Below are 23,450 nucleotides of genomic sequence, written 5' to 3' on the forward strand. Positions count from 1 at the left end.
TTAGCGTCAAAATTTTCCGTACGGAATGTATTTTTCTCACTTTCCAGTGTCATAGAAACGTGAAATTTGGCACGAGCATTGATTATGTCATAAATAGGAAAAGCTAATGGGTCCTAACTCAATTATTCAATTCTATGTGCAAAAGAATTAGCGTCAAAATTTTACGTATGGAATGTATTTTTCTCACTTTCCAGTGTCATAGAAACATGAAATTTGGCACGAGCATTGATTATGTCATAAATAGGAAAAGCTAATGGGTCCCAACTCGATTTTTCAACTCTATGTGCAAAAGAATTAGCATCCAAATTTTACGTACGGAATCCAATTTTCTCACATAGAAACTTGAAATTTGGCACGAGCATTGATTATGTCATAAATAGGAAAAGCTAATGGGTCCCAACTCCGTTATTTAATTCTATGCGCAAAAGAATTAGCGTCCAAATGTTACGTACGGAATGTAATTTTCTCACATAGAAACTTAAAATTTGGCACGGGCATTGATTATGTCATAAATAAGAAAAGCTAATGGGTCCTAACTCGATTATTCAATTCTATGTGCAAAAGAATTAGCCTTCAAATTTTTCGTACGGAATCCAATTTTCTCACATAGAAACTTGAAATTTGGCACGAGCATTGATTATGTCATAAATAGGAAAAGCTAATGGGTCCCAACTCGATTATTCAATTCTATGTGCAAAAGAATTAACCTCCAAATTTTACGTACGGAATCCAATTTTCTCACATAGAAACTTGAAATTTGGCACGAGCATTGATTATGTCATAAATAGGAAAAGCTAATGGGTCCCAACTCGATTATTCAATTCTATGCACAAAAGAATTAGCGTCCAAATTTTACGTACACAATCCAATTTTCTCACATAGAAACGTAAAATTTGGCACGGGCATTGAATATGTTCTAAATAGGAAAAACTAATGTGTCCCAACTCGATTATTCAATTCTATGCGCAAAAGAATTAGCGTCAAAATTTAACGTACGGAATGTATTTTTCTCACTTTCCAGTGTCATAGAAACGTGAAATTTGGCACGAGCATTGATTATGTCATAAATAGGAAAAGCTAATGGGTCCAAACTCGATTATTCAATTCTATGTGCAAAAGAATTAGCGTCAAAATTTTACGTATGGAATGTATTTTTCTCACTTTCCAGTGTCATAGAAACGTGAAATTTGGCACGGGCATTGATTATGTCATAAATAGGAAAAGCTAATGGGTCCCAACTCGATTATTCAATTCTATGTGCAAAAGAATTAGCCTCCAAATTTTACGTACGGAATCCAATTTTCTCACATAGAAACTTGAAATTTGGCACGAGCATTGATTATGTCATAAATAGGAAATGCTAATGGGTCCCAACTCGATTATTCAATTCTATGCGCAAAAGAATTAGCGTCCAAATTTTACGTACAGAATCCAATTTTCTCACATAGAAACTTAAAATTTGGCACGGGCATTGTATATGTTCAAAATAGGAAAAACTAATGGGTCACAACTCGATTATTCAATTCTATGCGCAAAAGAATTAGCATCAAAATTTTATGTACGGAATCCAATTTTCTCACATAGAAACTTGAAATTTGGCACGGGCATTGATTATGTCATAAATAGGAAAAGCTAAAGGGTCCCAACTCCGTTATTTAATTCTAGGCACAAAAGAATTAGCGTCCAAGTTTTATGTATGGAATGTAATTTTCTCACATAGAAACTTAAAATTTGGCACGGGCATTGATTATGTCATAAATAGGAAAATCTAATGGGTCCTAACTAGATTATTCAATTCTATGTGCAAAAGAAATAGCGTCTAAATTTTACATACAGAATCCAATTTTCTCACATAGAAACTTGAAATTTGGCACGGGCATTGATTATGTCATAAATAGGAAAAGCTAATGGGTCCCAACTCCGTTATTTAATTCTAGGCACTAAAGAATTAGCGTCCAAGTTTTACGTACGGAATGTAATTTTCTCACATAGAAACTTAAAATTTGGCATGGGCATTGATTATGTCATAAATAGGAAAAGCTAATGGGTCCCAACTCGATTTTTCAATTCTATGTGCAAAAGAATTAGCCTCCAAATTTTATGTACGGTATCCAATTTTCTCACATAGAAACTTGAAATTTGGCACGAGCATTGATTATGTCATAAATAGGAAAAGCTAATGGGTCCCAACTCCGTTATTTAATTCTATGCGCAAAACAATTAGCGTCCAAATGTTACGTACGGAATGTAATTTTCTCACATAGAAACTTAAAATTTGGCACGGGCATTGATTATGTCATAAATAAGAAAAGCTAATGGGTCCTAACTCGATTATTCAATTCTATGTGCAAAAGAATTAGCCTTCAAATTTTACGTACGGAATCCAATTTTCTCACATAGAAACTTGAAATTTGGCACGAGCATTGATTATGTCATTAATAGGAAAAGCTAATGGGTCCCAACTCGATTTTTCAATTCTATGTGCAAAAGAATTACCCTCCAAATTTTACGTACGGAATCCAATTTTCTCACATAGAAACTTGAAATTTGGCACGAGCATTGATTATGTCATAAATAGGAAAAGCTAATGGGTCCCAACTCGATTATTCAATTCTATGCGCAAAAGAATTAGCGTCCAAATTTTACGTACACAATCCAATTTTCTCACATAGAAACGTAAAATTTGGCACGGGCATTGAATATGTTCTAAATAGGAAAGACTAATGGGTCCCAACTCGATTATTCAATTCTATGAGCAAAAGAATTAGCGTCAAAATTTAACGTACGGAATGTATTTTTCTCACTTTCCAGTGTCATAGAAACGTGAAATTTGGCACGAGCATTGATTATGTTATAAATAGGAAAAGCTAATGGGTCCAACACGATTATTCAATTCTATGTGCAAAAGAATTAGCCACCAAATTTTATGTACGGAATCCAATTTTCTCACATAGAAACTTGAAATTTGGCACGAGCATTGATTATGTCATAAATAGGAAAAGCTAATGGGTCCCAACTCGATTTTTCAACTCTATGTGCAAAAGAATTAGCCTCCAAATTTTACGTACGGAATCCAATTTTCTCACATAGAAACTTGAAATTTGGCACGAGCATTGATTATGTCATAAATAGGAAAAGCTAATGGGTCCCAACTCGATTATTCAATTCTATGCGCAAAAGAATTAGCGTCCAAATTTTACGTACAGAATAAAATTTTCTCACATAGAAACTTAAAATTTGGCACGGGCATTGTATATGTTCAAAATAGGAAAAACTAATGGGTCTCAACTCGATTATTCAATTCTATGCGCAAAAGAATTAGCGTCAAAATTTTCCGTACGGAATGTATTTTTCTCACTTTCCAGTGTCATAGAAACGTGAAATTTGGCACGAGCATTGATTATGTCATAAATAGGAAAAGCTAATGGGTCCTAACTCAATTATTCAATTCTATGTGCAAAAGAATTAGCGTCAAAATTTTACGTATGGAATGTATTTTTCTCACTTTCCAGTGTCATAGAAACATGAAATTTGGCACGAGCATTGATTATGTCATAAATAGGAAAAGCTAATGGGTCCCAACTCGATTTTTCAACTCTATGTGCAAAAGAATTAGCATCCAAATTTTACGTACGGAATCCAATTTTCTCACATAGAAACTTGAAATTTGGCACGAGCATTGATTATGTCATAAATAGGAAAAGCTAATGGGTCCCAACTCCGTTATTTAATTCTATGCGCAAAAGAATTAGCGTCCAAATGTTACGTACGGAATGTAATTTTCTCACATAGAAACTTAAAATTTGGCACGGGCATTGATTATGTCATAAATAAGAAAAGCTAATGGGTCCTAACTCGATTATTCAATTCTATGTGCAAAAGAATTAGCCTTCAAATTTTTCGTACGGAATCCAATTTTCTCACATAGAAACTTGAAATTTGGCACGAGCATTGATTATGTCATAAATAGGAAAAGCTAATGGGTCCCAACTCGATTATTCAATTCTATGTGCAAAAGAATTAACCTCCAAATTTTACGTACGGAATCCAATTTTCTCACATAGAAACTTAAAATTTGGCACGAGCATTGATTATGTCATAAATAGGAAAAGCTAATGGGTCCCAACTCGATTATTCAATTCTATGCACAAAAGAATTAGCGTCCAAATTTTACGTACACAATCCAATTTTCTCACATAGAAACGTAAAATTTGGCACTGGCATTGAATATGTTCTAAATAGGAAAAACTAATGTGTCCCAACTCGATTATTCAATTCTATGCGCAAAAGAATTAGCGTCAAAATTTAACGTACGGAATGTATTTTTCTCACTTTCCAGTGTCATAGAAACGTGAAATTTGGCACGAGCATTGATTATGTCATAAATAGGAAAAGCTAATGGGTCCAAACTCGATTATTCAATTCTATGTGCAAAAGAATTAGCGTCAAAATTTTACGTATGGAATGTATTTTTCTCACTTTCCAGTGTCATAGAAACGTGAAATTTGGCACGGGCATTGATTATGTCATAAATAGGAAAAGCTAATGGGTCCCAACTCTATTATTCAATTCTATGTGCAAAAGAATTAACGTCCAAAGTTTACGTACGGAATCCAATTTTCTCACATAGAAACTTGAAATTTGGCACGGGCATTGATTATGTCATAAATAGGAAAAGCTAAAGGGTCCCAACTCCGTTATTTAATTCTAGGCACAAAAGAATTAGCGTCCAAGTTTTATGTATGGAATGTTATTTTCTCACATAGAAACTTAAAATTTGGCACGAGCATTGATTATGTCATAAATAGGAAAAGCTAATAGGTCCCAACTCGATTATTCAATTCTATGTGCAAAAGAAATAGCGTCTAAATTTTACATACAGAATCCAATTTTCTCACATAGAAACTTGAAATTTGGCACGGGCATTGATTATGTCATAAATAGGAAAAGCTAATGGGTCCCAACTCCGTTATTTAATTCTAGGCACTAAAGAATTAGCGTCCAAGTTTTACGTACGGAATGTAATTTTCTCACATAGAAACTTAAAATTTGGCATGGGCATTGATTATGTCATAAATAGGAAAAGCTAATGGGTCCCAACTCGATTTTTCAATTCTATGTGCAAAAGAATTAGCCTCCAAATTTTATGTACGGAATCCAATTTTCTCACATAGAAACTTGAAATTTGGCACGGGCATTGATTATGTCATAAATAGGAAAAGCTAAAGAGTCCCAAGTCTGATATTTAATTCTAGGCACAAAAGAATTAGCCTCCAAATTTTACGTACGGAATCCAATTTTCTCACATAGAAACTTGAAATTTGGCACGAGCATTGATTATGTCATAAATAGGAAAAGCTAATGGGTCCCAACTCGATTATTCAATTCTATGCGCAAAAGAATTAGCGTCCAAATTTTACGTACAGTATCCAATTTTCTCACATAGAAACGTGAAATTTGGCACGGGCATTGTATATGTTCAAAATAGGAAAAACTAATGGGTCACAACTCGATTATTCAATTCTATGCGCAAAAGAATTAGCATCAAAATTTTACGTACGGAATGTATTTTTCTCACTTTCCAGTGTCATAGAAACGTGAAATTTGGCACGAGCATTGATTATGTCATAAATAAGAAAAGCTAATGGGTCCAACTCGATTATTCAATTCTATGTGCAAAAGAATTAGCCTCCAAATTTTACGTACGGAATCCAATTTTCTCACATAGAAACTTGAAATTTGGCACGAGCATTGATTATGTCATAAATAGGAAAAGCTAATGGGTCCCAACTCGATTATTCAATTCTATGCGCAAAAGAATTAGCGTCAAAATTTAACGTACGGAATGTATTTTTCTCACTTTCCAGTGTCATAGAAACGTGAAATTTGGCACGAGCATTGATTATGTCATAAATAGGAAAAGCTAATGGGTCCCAACTCGATTATTCAATTCTATGCGCAAAAGAATTAGCGTCAAAATTTAACGTACGGAATGTATTTTTCTCACTTTCCAGTGTCATAGAAACGTGAAATTTGGCACGAGCATTGATTATGTCATAAATAGGAAAAGCTAATGGGTCCCAACTCGATTATTCAATTCTATGTGCAAAAGAATTAGCATCCAAATTTTACGTATTGTATCCAATTTTCTCACACAGAAACTTGAAATTTGGCACGAGCATTGATTATGTCATAAATAGGAAAAGCTAATGGGTCCCAACTCCGTTATTTAATTCTATGCGCAAAAGAATTAGCGTCCAAATGTTACGTACGGAATGTAATTTTCTCACATAGAAACTTAAAATTTGGCACGGGCATTGATTATGTCATAAATAAGAAAAGCTAATGGGTCCTAACTCGATTATTCAATTCTATGTGCAAAAGAATTAGCCTTCAAATTTTACGTACGGAATCCAATTTTCTCACATAGAAACTTGAAATTTGGCACGAGCATTGATTATGTCATAAATAGGAAAAGCTAAAGGGTCCAACTCGATTATTCAATTCTATGTGCAAAAGAATTAGCCTCCAAATTTTATGTACGGAATCCAATTTTCTCACATAGAAACTTGAAATTTGGCACGAGCATTGATTATGTCATAAATAGGAAAAGCTAATGGGTCCCAACTCGATTATTCAATTCTATGCGCAAAAGAATTAGCGTCAAAATTTAACGTACGGAATGTATTTTTATCACTTTCCAGTGTCATAGAAACGTGAAATTTGGCACGAGCATTGATTATGTCATAAATAGGAAAAGCTAATGGGTCCCAACTCGATTATTCAATTCTATGCGCAAAAGAATTAGCGTCAAAATTTAACGTACAGAATGTATTTTTCTCACTTTCCAGTGTCATAGAAACGTGAAATTTGGCACGAGCATTGATTATGTCATAAATAGGAAAAGCTAATGGGTCCCAACTCGATTATTCAATTCTATGTGCAAAAGAATTAGCATCCAAATTTTACGTACGGTATCCAATTTTCTCACACAGAAACTTGAAATTTGGCACGAGCATTGATTATGTCATAAATAGGAAAAGCTAATGGGTCCCAACTCGATTATTCAATTCTATGCGCAAAAGAATTAGCGTCCAAATTTTACGTACACAATCCAATTTTCTCACATAGAAACGTAAAATTTGGCACGGGCATTGAATATGTTCTAAATAGGAAAAACTAATGGGTCCCAACTCGATTATTCAATTCTATGCGCAAAAGAATTAGCGTCAAAATTTAACGTACGGAATGTATTTTTCTCACTTTCCAGTGTCATAGAAACGTGAAATTTGGCACGAGCATTCATTATGTCATAAATAGGAAAAGCTAATGGGTCCAACTCGATTATTCAATTCTATGTGCAAAAGAATTAGCCTCCAAATTTTATGTACGGAATCCAATTTTCTCACATAGAAACTTGAAATTTGGCACGGGCATTGATTATGTCATAAATAGGAAAAGCTAATGGGTCCCAACTCCGTTATTTAATTCTAGGCACAAAAGAATTAGCGTCCAAGTTTTATGTATGGAATGTAATTTTCTCACATAGAAACTTAAAATTTGGCACGAGCATTGATTATGTCATAAATAGGAAAAGCTAATGGGTCCCAACTCGATTATTCAATTCTATGTGCAAAAGAAATAGCGTCTAAATTTTACATACAGAATCCAATTTTCTCACATAGAAACTTGAAATTTGGCACGGGCATTGATTATGTCATAAATAGGAAAAGCTAATGGGTCCCAACTCCGTTATTTAATTCTAGGCACTAAAGAATTAGCGTCCAAGTTTTACGTACGGAATGTAATTTTCTCACATAGAAACTTAAAATTTGGCATGGGCATTGATTATGTCATAAATAGGAAAAGCTAATGGGTCCCAACTCGATTTTTCAATTCTATGTGCAAAAGAATTAGCCTCCAAATTTTATGTACGGAATCCAATTTTTTCACATAGAAACTTGAAATTTGGCACGGGCATTGATTATGTCATAAATAGGAAAAGCTAAAGAGTCCCAACTCTGATATTTAATTCTAGGCACAAAAGAATTAGCGTCCAAGTTTTACGTACGGAATGTAATTTTCTCACATAGAAACTTAAAATTTGGCACGAGCATTGATTATGTCATAAATAGGAAAAGCTAATGGGTCCCAACTCGATTATTCAATTCTATGTGCAAAAGAATTAGCATCCAAATTTTACGTACGGTATCCAATTTTCTCACATAGAAACTTGAAATTTGGCACGAGCATTGATTATGTCATAAATACGAAAAGCTAATGGGTCCCAACTCGATTATTCAATTCTATGTGCAAAAGAATTAGCCTCCAAATTTTACGCACGGAATCCAATTTTCTCACATAGAAATTTGAAATTTGGCACGAGCATTGATTATGTCATAAATAGGAAAAGCTAATGGGTCCCAACTCGATTATTCAATTCAATGCGCAAAAGAATTAGCGTCAAAATTTTCCGTACGGAATGTATTTTTCTCACTTTCCAGTGTCATAGAAACGTGAAATTTGGCACGAGCATTGATTATGTCATAAATAGGAAAAGCTAATGGGTCCAACTCGATTATTCAATTCTATGTGCAAAAGAATTAGCGTCAAAATTTTACGCATGGAATGTATTTTTCTCACTTTCCAGTGTCATAGAAACGTGAAATTTGGCACGAGCATTGATTATGTCATAAATAGGAAAAGCTAATGGGTCCCAACTCGATTATTCAATTCTATGTGCAAAAGAATTAGCCTCCAAATTTTATGTACGGAATCCAATTTTCTCACATAGAAACTTGAAATTTGGCACGAGCATTGATTATGTCATAAATAGGAAAAGCTAATGGGTCCCAACTCGATTTTTCAACTCTATGTGCAAAAGAATTAGCCTCCAAATTTTACGTACGGAATCCAATTTTCTCAGATAGAAACTTGAAATTTGGCACGGGCATTGTATATGTTCAAAATAGGAAAAACTAATGGGTCTCAACTCGATTATTCAATTCTATGTGCAAAAGAATTAGCGTCAAAATTTTACGTATGGAATGTATTTTTCTCACTTTCCAGTGTCATTGAAACGTGAAATTTGGCACGAGCATTGATTATGTCATAAATAGGAAAAGCTAATGGGTCCCAACTCGATTATTCAATTCTATGTGCAAAAGAATTAGCATCCAAATTTTACGTACGGTATCCAATTTTCTCACATAGAAACTTGAAATTTGGCACGAGCATTGATTATGTCATAAATAGGAAAAGCTAATGGGTCCCAACTCCGTTATTTAATTCTATGTGCAAAACAATTAGCGTCCAAATGTTACGTACGGAATGTAATTTTCTCACATAGAAACTTAAAATTTGGCACGGGCATTGATTATGTCATAAATAAGAAAAGCTAATGGGTCCCAACTCGATTATTCAATTCTATGTGCAAAAGAATTAACCTCCAAATTTTACGTACGGAATCCAATTTTCTCACATAGAAACTTGAAATTTGGCACGAGCATTGATTATGTCATAAATAGGAAAAGCTAATGGGTCCCAACTCGATTTTTCAACTCTATGAGCAAAAGAATTAGCGTCAAAATTTAACGTACGGAATGTATTTTTCTCACTTTCCAGTGTCATAGAAACGTGAAATTTGGCACGAGCATTGATTATGTTATAAATAGGAAAAGCTAATGGGTCCAACTCGATTATTCAATTCTATGTGCAAAAGAATTAGCCTCCAAATTTTATGTACGGAATCCAATTTTCTCACATAGAAACTTGAAATTTGGCACGAGCATTGATTATGTCATAAATAGGAAAAGCTAATGGGTCCCAACTTCGTTATTTAATTCTATGCGCAAAAGAATTAGCGTCCAAATTTTACGTACAGAATCCAATTTTCTCACATAGAAACTTAAAATTTGGCATGGGCATTGTATATGTTCAAAATAGGAAAAACTAATGGGTCCCAACTCGATTATTCAATTCTATGTGCAAAAGAATTAGCATCCAAATTTTACGTACGTAATCCAATTTTCTCACATAGAAACTTGAAATTTGGCACGAGCATTGATTATGTCATAAATAGGAAAAGCTAATGGGTCCCAACTTCGTTATTTAATTCTATGCGCAAAAGAATTAGCGTCCAAATTTTACGTACAGAATCCAATTTTCTCACATAGAAACTTAAAATTTGGCATGGGCATTGTATATGTTCAAAATAGGAAAAACTAATGGGTCCCAACTCGATTATTCAATTCTATGTGCAAAAGAATTAGCATCCAAATTTTACGTACGGAATCCAATTTTCTCACATAGAAACTTGAAATTTGGCACGAGCATTGATTATGTCATAAATAGGAAAAGCTAATGGGTCCCAACTCCGTTATTTAATTCTATGCGCAAAAGAATTAGCGTCCAAATGTTATGTACGGAATGTAATTTTCTCACATAGAAACTTAAAATTTGGCGCGGGCATTGATTATGTCATAAATAAGAAAAGCTAATGGGTCCTAACTCGATTATTCAATTCTATGTGCAAAAGAATTAGCCTTCAAATTTTTCGTACGGAATCCAATTTTCTCACATAGAAACTTGAAATTTCGCACGAGCATTGATTATGTCATAAATAGGAAAAGCTAATGGGTCCCAACTCGATTATTCAATTCTATGTGCAAAAGAATTAACCTCCAAATTTTACGTACGGAATCCAATTTTCTCACATAGAAACTTGAAATTTGGCACGAGCATTGATTATGTCATAAATAGGAAAAGCTAATGGGTCCCAACTCGATTATTCAATTCTATGCGCAAAAGAATTAGCGTCCAAATTTTACGTACACAATCCAATTTTCTCACATAGAAACGTAAAATTTGGCACGGGCATTGAATATGTTCTAAATAGGAAAAACTAATGTGTCCCAACTCGATTATTCAATTCTATGCGCAAAAGAATTAGCGTCAAAATTTAACGTACGGAATGTATTTTTCTCACTTTCCAGTGTCATAGAAACGTGAAATTTGGCACGAGCATTGATTATGTTATAAATAGGAAAAGCTAATGGGTCCAACTCGATTATTCAATTCTATGTGCAAAAGAATTAACCTCCAAATTTTACGTACGGAATCCAATTTTCTCACATAGAAACTTGAAATTTGGCACGAGCATTGATTATGTCATAAATAGGAAAAGCTAATGGGTCCCAACTCGATTATTCAATTCTATGTGCAAAAGAAATAGCGTCTAAATTTTACATACAGAATCCAATTTTCTCACATAGAAACTTGAAATTTGGCACGGGCATTGATTATGTCATAAATAGGAAAAGCTAATGGGTCCCAACTCCGTTATTTAATTCTAGGCACTAAAGAATTAGCGTCCAAGTTTTACGTACGGAATGTAATTTTCTCACATAGAAACTTAAAATTTGGCATGGGCATTGATTATGTCATAAATAGGAAAAGCTAATGGGTCCCAACTCGATTTTTCAATTCTATGTGCAAAAGAATTAGCCTCCAAATTTTATGTACGGAATCCAATTTTTTCACATAGAAACTTGAAATTTGGCACGGGCATTGATTATGTCATAAATAGGAAAAGCTAAAGAGTCCCAACTCTGATATTTAATTCTAGGCACAAAAGAATTAGCGTCCAAGTTTTACGTACGGAATGTAATTTTCTCACATAGAAACTTAAAATTTGGCACGAGCATTGATTATGTCATAAATAGGAAAAGCTAATGGGTCCCAACTCGATTATTCAATTCTATGTGCAAAAGAATTAGCATCCAAATTTTACGTACGGTATCCAATTTTCTCACATAGAAACTTGAAATTTGGCACGAGCATTGATTATGTCATAAATACGAAAAGCTAATGGGTCCCAACTCGATTATTCAATTCTATGTGCAAAAGAATTAGCCTCCAAATTTTACGCACGGAATCCAATTTTCTCACATAGAAATTTGAAATTTGGCACGAGCATTGATTATGTCATAAATAGGAAAAGCTAATGGGTCCCAACTCGATTATTCAATTCAATGCGCAAAAGAATTAGCGTCAAAATTTTCCGTACGGAATGTATTTTTCTCACTTTCCAGTGTCATAGAAACGTGAAATTTGGCACGAGCATTGATTATGTCATAAATAGGAAAAGCTAATGGGTCCAACTCGATTATTCAATTCTATGTGCAAAAGAATTAGCGTCAAAATTTTACGCATGGAATGTATTTTTCTCACTTTCCAGTGTCATAGAAACGTGAAATTTGGCACGAGCATTGATTATGTCATAAATAGGAAAAGCTAATGGGTCCCAACTCGATTATTCAATTCTATGTGCAAAAGAATTAGCCTCCAAATTTTATGTACGGAATCCAATTTTCTCACATAGAAACTTGAAATTTGGCACGAGCATTGATTATGTCATAAATAGGAAAAGCTAATGGGTCCCAACTCGATTTTTCAACTCTATGTGCAAAAGAATTAGCCTCCAAATTTTACGTACGGAATCCAATTTTCTCAGATAGAAACTTGAAATTTGGCACGGGCATTGTATATGTTCAAAATAGGAAAAACTAATGGGTCTCAACTCGATTATTCAATTCTATGTGCAAAAGAATTAGCGTCAAAATTTTACGTATGGAATGTATTTTTCTCACTTTCCAGTGTCATTGAAACGTGAAATTTGGCACGAGCATTGATTATGTCATAAATAGGAAAAGCTAATGGGTCCCAACTCGATTATTCAATTCTATGTGCAAAAGAATTAGCATCCAAATTTTACGTACGGTATCCAATTTTCTCACATAGAAACTTGAAATTTGGCACGAGCATTGATTATGTCATAAATAGGAAAAGCTAATGGGTCCCAACTCCGTTATTTAATTCTATGTGCAAAACAATTAGCGTCCAAATGTTACGTACGGAATGTAATTTTCTCACATAGAAACTTAAAATTTGGCACGGGCATTGATTATGTCATAAATAAGAAAAGCTAATGGGTCCCAACTCGATTATTCAATTCTATGTGCAAAAGAATTAACCTCCAAATTTTACGTACGGAATCCAATTTTCTCACATAGAAACTTGAAATTTGGCACGAGCATTGATTATGTCATAAATAGGAAAAGCTAATGGGTCCCAACTCGATTTTTCAACTCTATGAGCAAAAGAATTAGCGTCAAAATTTAACGTACGGAATGTATTTTTCTCACTTTCCAGTGTCATAGAAACGTGAAATTTGGCACGAGCATTGATTATGTTATAAATAGGAAAAGCTAATGGGTCCAACTCGATTATTCAATTCTATGTGCAAAAGAATTAGCCTCCAAATTTTATGTACGGAATCCAATTTTCTCACATAGAAACTTGAAATTTGGCACGAGCATTGATTATGTCATAAATAGGAAAAGCTAATGGGTCCCAACTTCGTTATTTAATTCTATGCGCAAAAGAATTAGCGTCCAAATTTTACGTACAGAATCCAATTTTCTCACATAGAAACTTAAAATTTGGCATGGGCATTGTATATGTTCAAAATAGGAAAAACTAATGGGTCCCAACTCGATTATTCAATTCTATGTGCAAAAGAATTAGCATCCAAATTTTACGTACGTAATCCAATTTTCTCACATAGAAACTTGAAATTTGGCACGAGCATTGATTATGTCATAAATAGGAAAAGCTAATGGGTCCCAACTTCGTTATTTAATTCTATGCGCAAAAGAATTAGCGTCCAAATTTTACGTACAGAATCCAATTTTCTCACATAGAAACTTAAAATTTGGCATGGGCATTGTATATGTTCAAAATAGGAAAAACTAATGGGTCCCAACTCGATTATTCAATTCTATGTGCAAAAGAATTAGCATCCAAATTTTACGTACGGAATCCAATTTTCTCACATAGAAACTTGAAATTTGGCACGAGCATTGATTATGTCATAAATAGGAAAAGCTAATGGGTCCCAACTCCGTTATTTAATTCTATGCGCAAAAGAATTAGCGTCCAAATGTTATGTACGGAATGTAATTTTCTCACATAGAAACTTAAAATTTGGCGCGGGCATTGATTATGTCATAAATAAGAAAAGCTAATGGGTCCTAACTCGATTATTCAATTCTATGTGCAAAAGAATTAGCCTTCAAATTTTTCGTACGGAATCCAATTTTCTCACATAGAAACTTGAAATTTCGCACGAGCATTGATTATGTCATAAATAGGAAAAGCTAATGGGTCCCAACTCGATTATTCAATTCTATGTGCAAAAGAATTAACCTCCAAATTTTACGTACGGAATCCAATTTTCTCACATAGAAACTTGAAATTTGGCACGAGCATTGATTATGTCATAAATAGGAAAAGCTAATGGGTCCCAACTCGATTATTCAATTCTATGCGCAAAAGAATTAGCGTCCAAATTTTACGTACACAATCCAATTTTCTCACATAGAAACGTAAAATTTGGCACGGGCATTGAATATGTTCTAAATAGGAAAAACTAATGTGTCCCAACTCGATTATTCAATTCTATGCGCAAAAGAATTAGCGTCAAAATTTAACGTACGGAATGTATTTTTCTCACTTTCCAGTGTCATAGAAACGTGAAATTTGGCACGAGCATTGATTATGTTATAAATAGGAAAAGCTAATGGGTCCAACTCGATTATTCAATTCTATGTGCAAAAGAATTAACCTCCAAATTTTACGTACGGAATCCAATTTTCTCACATAGAAACTTGAAATTTGGCACGAGCATTGATTATGTCATAAATAGGAAAAGCTAATGGGTCCCAACTCGATTTTTCAACTCTATGAGCAAAAGAATTAGCGTCAAAATTTAACGTACGGAATGTATTTTTCTCACTTTCCAGTGTCATAGAAACGTGAAATTTGGCACGAGCATTGATTATGTTATAAATAGGAAAAGCTAATGGGTCCAACTCGATTATTCAATTCTATGTGCAAAAGAATTAGCCTCCAAATTTTATGTACGGAATCCAATTTTCTCACATAGAAACTTGAAATTTGGCACGAGCATTGATTATGTCATAAATAGGAAAAGCTAATGGGTCCCAACTCGATTTTTCAACTCTATGTGCAAAGAATTAGCCTCCAAATTTTACGTACGGAATCCAATTTTCTCACATAGAAACTTGAAATTTGGCACGAGCATTGATTATGTCATAAATAGGAAAAGCTAATGGGTCCCAACTCGATTATTCAATTCTATGCGCAAAAGAATTAGCGTCCAAATTTTACGTACAGAATCCAATTTTCTCACATAGAAACTTAAAATTTGGCATGGGCATTGTATATGTTCAAAATAGGAAAAACTAATGGGTCTCAACTCGATTATTCAATTCTATGCGCAAAAGAATTAGCATCCAAATTTTACGTACGGAATCCAATTTTCTCACATAGAAACTTGAAATTTGGCACGAGCATTGATTATGTCATAAATAGGAAAAGCTAATGGGTCCCAACTTCGTTATTTAATTCTATGCGCAAAAGAATTAGCGTCCAAATTTTACGTACAGAATCCAATTTTCTCACATAGAAACTTAAAATTTGGCATGGGCATTGTATATGTTCAAAATAGGAAAAACTAATGGGTCCCAACTCGATTATTCAATTCTATGTGCAAAAGAATTAGCATCCAAATTTTACGTACGGAATCCAATTTTCTCACATAGAAACTTGAAATTTGGCACGAACATTGATTATGTCATAAATAGGAAAAGCTAATGGGTCCCAACTCCGTTATTTAATTCTATGCGCAAAAGAATTAGCGTCCAAATGTTATGTACGGAATGTAATTTTCTCACATAGAAACTTAAAATTTGGCGCGGGCATTGATTATGTCATAAATAAGAAAAGCTAATGGGTCCTAACTCGATTATTCAATTCTATGTGCAAAAGAATTAGCCTTCAAATTTTTCTTACGGAATCCAATTTTCTCACATAGAAACTTGAAATTTCGCACGAGCATTGATTATGTCATAAATAGGAAAAGCTAATGGGTCCCAACTCGATTATTCAATTCTATGTGCAAAAGAATTAACCTCCAAATTTTACGTACGGAATCCAATTTTCTCACATAGAAACTTGAAATTTGGCACGAGCATTGATTATGTCATAAATAGGAAAAGCTAATGGGTCCCAACTCGATTATTCAATTCTATGCGCAAAAGAATTAGCGTCCAAATTTTACGTACACAATTCAATTTTCTCACATAGAAACGTAACATTTGGCACGGGCATTGAATATGTTCTAAATAGGAAAAACTAATGTGTCCCAACTCGATTATTCAATTCTATGCGCAAAAGAATTAGCGTCAAAATTTAACGTACGGAATGTATTTTTCTCACTTTCCAGTGTCATAGAAACGTGAAATTTGGCACGAGCATTGATTATGTTATAAATAGGAAAAGCTAATGGGTCCAACTCGATTATTCAATTCTATGTGCAAAAGAATTAGCCTCCAAATTTTATGTACGGAATCCAATTTTCTCACATAGAAACTTAAAATTTGGCACGGGCATTGATTATGTCATAAATAGGAAAAACTAATGGGTCTCAACTCGATTATCCAATTTTATGTGCAAAAGAATTAGCGTCAAAATTTTCCGTACGGAATGTTATTTTCTCACTTTCCAGTGTCATAGAAACGTGAAATTTGGCACGAGCATTGATTATGTCATAAATAGGAAAAGCTAATAAGTCCTAACTCGATTATTCAATTCTATGTGCAAAAGAATTAGCGTCAAAATTTTACGTATGGAATGTATTTTTCTCACTTGCCAGTGTCATAGAAACGTGAAATTTGGCACGAGCATTGATTATGTCATAAATAGGAAAAGCTAATGGGTCCTAACTAGATTATTCAATTCTATGTGCAAAAGAAATAGCGTCTAAATTTTACATACAGAATCCAATTTTCTCACATAGAAACTTGAAATTTGGCACAAGCATTGATTATGTCATAAATAGGAAAAGCTAATGGGTCCCAACTCCGTTATTTAATTCTAGGCACTAAAGAATTAGCGTCCAAGTTTTACGTACGGAATGTAATTTTGTCACATAGAAACTTAAAATTTGGCATGGGTATTGATTATGTCATAAATAGGAAACGCTAATGGGTCCCAACTCGATTTTTCAATTCTATGTGCAAAAGAATTAGCCTCCAAATTTTATGTACGGAATCCAATTTTCTCACATAGAAACTTGAAATTTGGCACGGGCATTGATTATGTCATAAATAGGAAAAGCTAAAGGGTCCCAACTCTGATATTTAATTCTAGGCACAAAAGAATTAGCGTCCAAGTTTTACGTATGGAATGTAATTTTCTCACATAGAAACTTAAAATTTGGCACGAGCATTGATTATGTCATAAATAGGAAAAGCTAATGGGTCCCAACTCGATTTTTCAACTCTATGTGCAAAGAATTAGCCTCCAAATTTTATGTACGGAATCCAATTTTCTCACATAGAAACTTGAAATTTGGCACGAGCATTGATTATGTCATAAATAGGAAATGCTAATGGGTCCCAACTCGATTATTCAATTCTATGCGCAAAAGAATTAGCGTCCAAATTTTACGTACAGAATCCAATTTTCTCACATAGAAACTTAAAATTTGGCACGGGCATTGTATATGTTCAAAATAGGAAAAACTAATGGGTCACAACTCGATTATTCAATTCTATGCGCAAAAGAATTAGCATCAAAATTTTATGTACGGAATCCAATTTTCTCACATAGAAACTTGAAATTTGGCACGGGCATTGATTATGTCATAAATAGGAAAAGCTAAAGGGTCCCAACTCTGATATTTAATTCTAGGCACAAAAGAATTAGCGTCCAAGTTTTATGTATGGAATGTAATTTTCTCACATAGAAACTTAAAATTTGGCACGGGCATTGATTATGTCATAAATAGGAAAAGCTAATGGGTCCTAACTAGATTATTCAATTCTATGTGCAAAAGAAATAGCGTCTAAATTTTACATACAGAATCCAATTTTCTCACATAGAAACTTGAAATTTGGCACGGGCATTGATTATGTCATAAATAGGAAAAGCTAATGGGTCCCAACTCCGTTATTTAATTCTAGGCACTAAAGAATTAGCGTCCAAGTTTTACGTACGGAATGTAATTTTCTCACATAGAAACTTAAAATTTGGCATGGGCATTGATTATGTCATAAATAGGAAAAGCTAATGGGTCCCAACTCGATTTTTCAATTCTATGTGCAAAAGAATTAGCCTCCAAATTTTATGTACGGAATCCAATTTTCTCACATAGAAACTTGAAATTTGGCACGGGCATTGATTATGTCATAAATAGGAAAAGCTAAAGGGTCCCAACTCTGATATTTAATTCTAGGCACAAAAGAATTAGCGTCCAAGTTTTACGTATGGAATGTAATTTTCTCACATAGAAACTTAAAATTTGGCACGAGCATTGATTATGTCATAAATAGGAAAAGCTAATGGGTCCCAACTCGATTTTTCAACTCTATGTGCAAAAGAATTAGCCTCCAAATTTTACGTACGGAATCAAATTTTCTCACATAGAAACTTGAAATTTGGCACGAGCATTGATTATGTCATAAGTAGGAAAAGCTAATGGGTCCCAACTCGATTTTTCAACTCTATGTCCAAAGAATTAGCCTCCAAATTTTACGTACGGAATCCAATTTTCTCACATAGAAACTTGAAATTTGGCACGAGCATTGATTATGTCATAAATAGGAAAAGCTAATGGGTCCCAACTCGATTATTCAATTCTATGCGCAAAAGAATTAGCGTCCAAATTTTACGTACAGAATCCAATTTTCTCACATAGAAACGTGAAATTTGGCACGGGCATTGTATATGTTCAAAATAGGAAAAACTAATGGGTCACAACTCGATTATTCAATTCAATGCGCAAAAGAATTAGCATCAAAATTTTACGTACGGAATGTATTTTTCTCACTTTCCAGTGTCATAGAAACGTGAAATTTGGCACGAGCATTGATTATGTCATAAATAGGAAAAGCTAATGGGTCCAACTCGATTATTCAATTCTATGTGCAAAAGAATTAGCCTCCAAATTTTATGTACGGAATCCAATTTTCTCACATAGAAACTTGAAATTTGGCACGAGCATTGATTATGTCATAAATAGGAAAAGCTAATGGGTCCCAACTCGATTATTCAATTCTATGCGCAAAAGAATTAGCGTCAAAATTTAACGTACGGAATGTATTTTTCTCACTTTCCAGTGTCATAGAAACGTGAAATTTGGCACGAGCATTGATTATGTCATAAATAGGAAAAGCTAATGGGTCCCAACTCGATTATTCAATTCTATGCGCAAAAGAATTAGCGTCAAAATTTAACCTACGGAATGTATTTTTCTCACTTTCCAGTGTCATAGAAACGTGAAATTTGGCACGAGCATTGATTATGTCATAAATAGGAAAAGCTAATTGGTCCCAACTCGATTATTCAATTCTATGTGCAAAAGAATTAGCATCCAAATTTTACGTACGGTATCCAATTTTCTCACACAGAAACTTGAAATTTGGCACGAGCATTGATTATGTCATAAATAGGAAAAGCTAATGGGTCCCAACTCCGTTATTTAATTCTATGCGCAAAAGAATTAGCATCCAAATGTTACGTACGGAATGTAATTTTCTCACATAGAAACTTGAAATTTGGCACGAGCATTGATTATGTCATAAATAGGAAAAGCTAATGGGTCCCAACTCGATTATTCAATTCTATGCGCAAAAGAATTAGCGTCCAAATTTTACGTACACAATCCAATTTTCTCACATAGAAACGTAAAATTTGGCACGGGCATTGAATATGTTCTAAATAGGAAAAACTAATGGGTCCCAACTCGATTATTCAATTCTATGCGCAAAAGAATTAGCGTCAAAATTTAACGTACGGAATGTATTTTTCTCACTTTCCAGTGTCATAGAAACGTGAAATTTGGCACGAGCATTCATTATGTCATAAATAGGAAAAGCTAATGGGTCCAACTCGATTATTCAATTCTATGTGCAAAAGAATTAGCCTCCAAATTTTATGTACGGAATCCAATTTTCTCACATAGAAACTTGAAATTTGGCACGGGCATTGATTATGTCATAAATAGGAAAAGCTAATGGGTCCCAACTCCGTTATTTAATTCTAGGCACAAAAGAATTAGCGTCCAAGTTTTATGTATGGAATGTAATTTTCTCACATAGAAACTTAAAATTTGGCACGAGCATTGATTATGTCATAAATAGGAAAAGCTAATGGGTCCCAACTCGATTATTCAATTCTATGTGCAAAAGAAATAGCGTCTAAATTTTACATACAGAATCCAATTTTCTCACATAGAAACTTGAAATTTGGCACGGGCATTGATTATGTCATAAATAGGAAAAGCTAATGGGTCCCAACTCCGTTATTTAATTCTAGGCACTAAAGAATTAGCGTCCAAGTTTTACGTACGGAATGTAATTTTCTCACATAGAAACTTAAAATTTGGCATGGGCATTGATTATGTCATAAATAGGAAAAGCTAATGGGTCCCAACTCGATTTTTCAATTCTATGTGCAAAAGAATTAGCCTCCAAATTTTATGTACGGAATCCAATTTTTTCACATAGAAACTTGAAATTTGGCACGGGCATTGATTATGTCATAAATAGGAAAAGCTAAAGAGTCCCAACTCTGATATTTAATTCTAGGCACAAAAGAATTAGCGTCCAAGTTTTACGTACGGAATGTAATTTTCTCACATAGAAACTTAAAATTTGGCACGAGCATTGATTATGTCATAAATAGGAAAAGCTAATGGGTCCCAACTCGATTATTCAATTCTATGTGCAAAAGAATTAGCATCCAAATTTTACGTACGGTATCCAATTTTCTCACATAGAAACTTGAAATTTGGCACGAGCATTGATTATGTCATAAATACGAAAAGCTAATGGGTCCCAACTCGATTATTCAATTCTATGTGCAAAAGAATTAGCCTCCAAATTTTACGCACGGAATCCAATTTTCTCACATAGAAATTTGAAATTTGGCACGAGCATTGATTATGTCATAAATAGGAAAAGCTAATGGGTCCCAACTCGATTATTCAATTCAATGCGCAAAAGAATTAGCGTCAAAATTTTCCGTACGGAATGTATTTTTCTCACTTTCCAGTGTCATAGAAACGTGAAATTTGGCACGAGCATTGATTATGTCATAAATAGGAAAAGCTAATGGGTCCAACTCGATTATTCAATTCTATGTGCAAAAGAATTAGCGTCAAAATTTTACGCATGGAATGTATTTTTCTCACTTTCCAGTGTCATAGAAACGTGAAATTTGGCACGAGCATTGATTATGTCATAAATAGGAAAAGCTAATGGGTCCCAACTCGATTATTCAATTCTATGTGCAAAAGAATTAGCCTCCAAATTTTATGTACGGAATCCAATTTTCTCACATAGAAACTTGAAATTTGGCACGAGCATTGATTATGTCATAAATAGGAAAAGCTAATGGGTCCCAACTCGATTTTTCAACTCTATGTGCAAAAGAATTAGCCTCCAAATTTTATGTACGGAATCCAATTTTCTCAGATAGAAACTTGAAATTTGGCACGGGCATTGTATATGTTCAAAATAGGAAAAACTAATGGGTCTCAACTCGATTATTCAATTCTATGTGCAAAAGAATTAGCGTCAAAATTTTACGTATGGAATGTATTTTTCTCACTTTCCAGTGTCATTGAAACGTGAAATTTGGCACGAGCATTGATTATGTCATAAATAGGAAAAGCTAATGGGTCCCAACTCGATTATTCAATTCTATGTGCAAAAGAATTAGCATCCAAATTTTACGTACGGTATCCAATTTTCTCACATAGAAACTTGAAATTTGGCACGAGCATTGATTATGTCATAAATAGGAAAAGCTAATGGGTCCCAACTCCGTTATTTAATTCTATGTGCAAAACAATTAGCGTCCAAATGTTACGTACGGAATGTAATTTTCTCACATAGAAACTTAAAATTTGGCACGGGCATTGATTATGTCATAAATAAGAAAAGCTAATGGGTCCCAACTCGATTATTCAATTCTATGTGCAAAAGAATTAACCTCCAAATTTTACGTACGGAATCCAATTTTCTCACATAGAAACTTGAAATTTGGCACGAGCATTGATTATGTCATAAATAGGAAAAGCTAATGGGTCCCAACTCGATTTTTCAACTCTATGAGCAAAAGAATTAGCGTCAAAATTTAACGTACGGAATGTATTTTTCTCACTTTCCAGTGTCATAGAAACGTGAAATTTGGCACGAGCATTGATTATGTTATAAATAGGAAAAGCTAATGGGTCCAACTCGATTATTCAATTCTATGTGCAAAAGAATTAGCCTCCAAATTTTATGTACGGAATCCAATTTTCTCACATAGAAACTTGAAATTTGGCACGAGCATTGATTATGTCATAAATAGGAAAAGCTAATGGGTCCCAACTCGATTTTTCAACTCTATGTGCAAAGAATTAGCCTCCAAATTTTACGTACGGAATCCAATTTTCTCACATAGAAACTTAAAATTTGGCATGGGCATTGTATATGTTCAAAATAGGAAAAACTAATGGGTCTCAACTCGATTATTCAATTCTATGCGCAAAAGAATTAGCATCCAAATTTTACGTACGTAATCCAATTTTCTCACATAGAAACTTGAAATTTGGCACGAGCATTGATTATGTCATAAATAGGAAAAGCTAATGGGTCCCAACTTCGTTATTTAATTCTATGCGCAAAAGAATTAGCGTCCAAATTTTACGTACAGAATCCAATTTTCTCACATAGAAACTTAAAATTTGGCATGGGCATTGTATATGTTCAAAATAGGAAAAACTAATGGGTCCCAACTCGATTATTCAATTCTATGTGCAAAAGAATTAGCATCCAAATTTTACGTACGGAATCCAATTTTCTCACATAGAAACTTGAAATTTGGCACGAGCATTGATTATGTCATAAATAGGAAAAGCTAATGGGTCCCAACTCCGTTATTTAATTCTATGCGCAAAAGAATTAGCGTCCAAATGTTATGTACGGAATGTAATTTTCTCACATAGAAACTTAAAATTTGGCGCGGGCATTGATTATGTCATAAATAAGAAAAGCTAATGGGTCCTAACTCGATTATTCAATTCTATGTGCAAAAGAATTAGCCTTCAAATTTTTCGTACGGAATCCAATTTTCTCACATAGAAACTTGAAATTTCGCACGAGCATTGATTATGTCATAAATAGGAAAAGCTAATGGGTCCCAACTCGATTATTCAATTCTATGTGCAAAAGAATTAACCTCCAAATTTTACGTACGGAATCCAATTTTCTCACATAGAAACTTGAAATTTGGCACGAGCATTGATTATGTCA

Source organism: Eleutherodactylus coqui, chromosome 8 (assembly GCF_035609145.1).
Source record: "Eleutherodactylus coqui strain aEleCoq1 chromosome 8, aEleCoq1.hap1, whole genome shotgun sequence".
Lineage (NCBI taxonomy): Eukaryota > Metazoa > Chordata > Amphibia > Anura > Eleutherodactylidae > Eleutherodactylus > Eleutherodactylus coqui.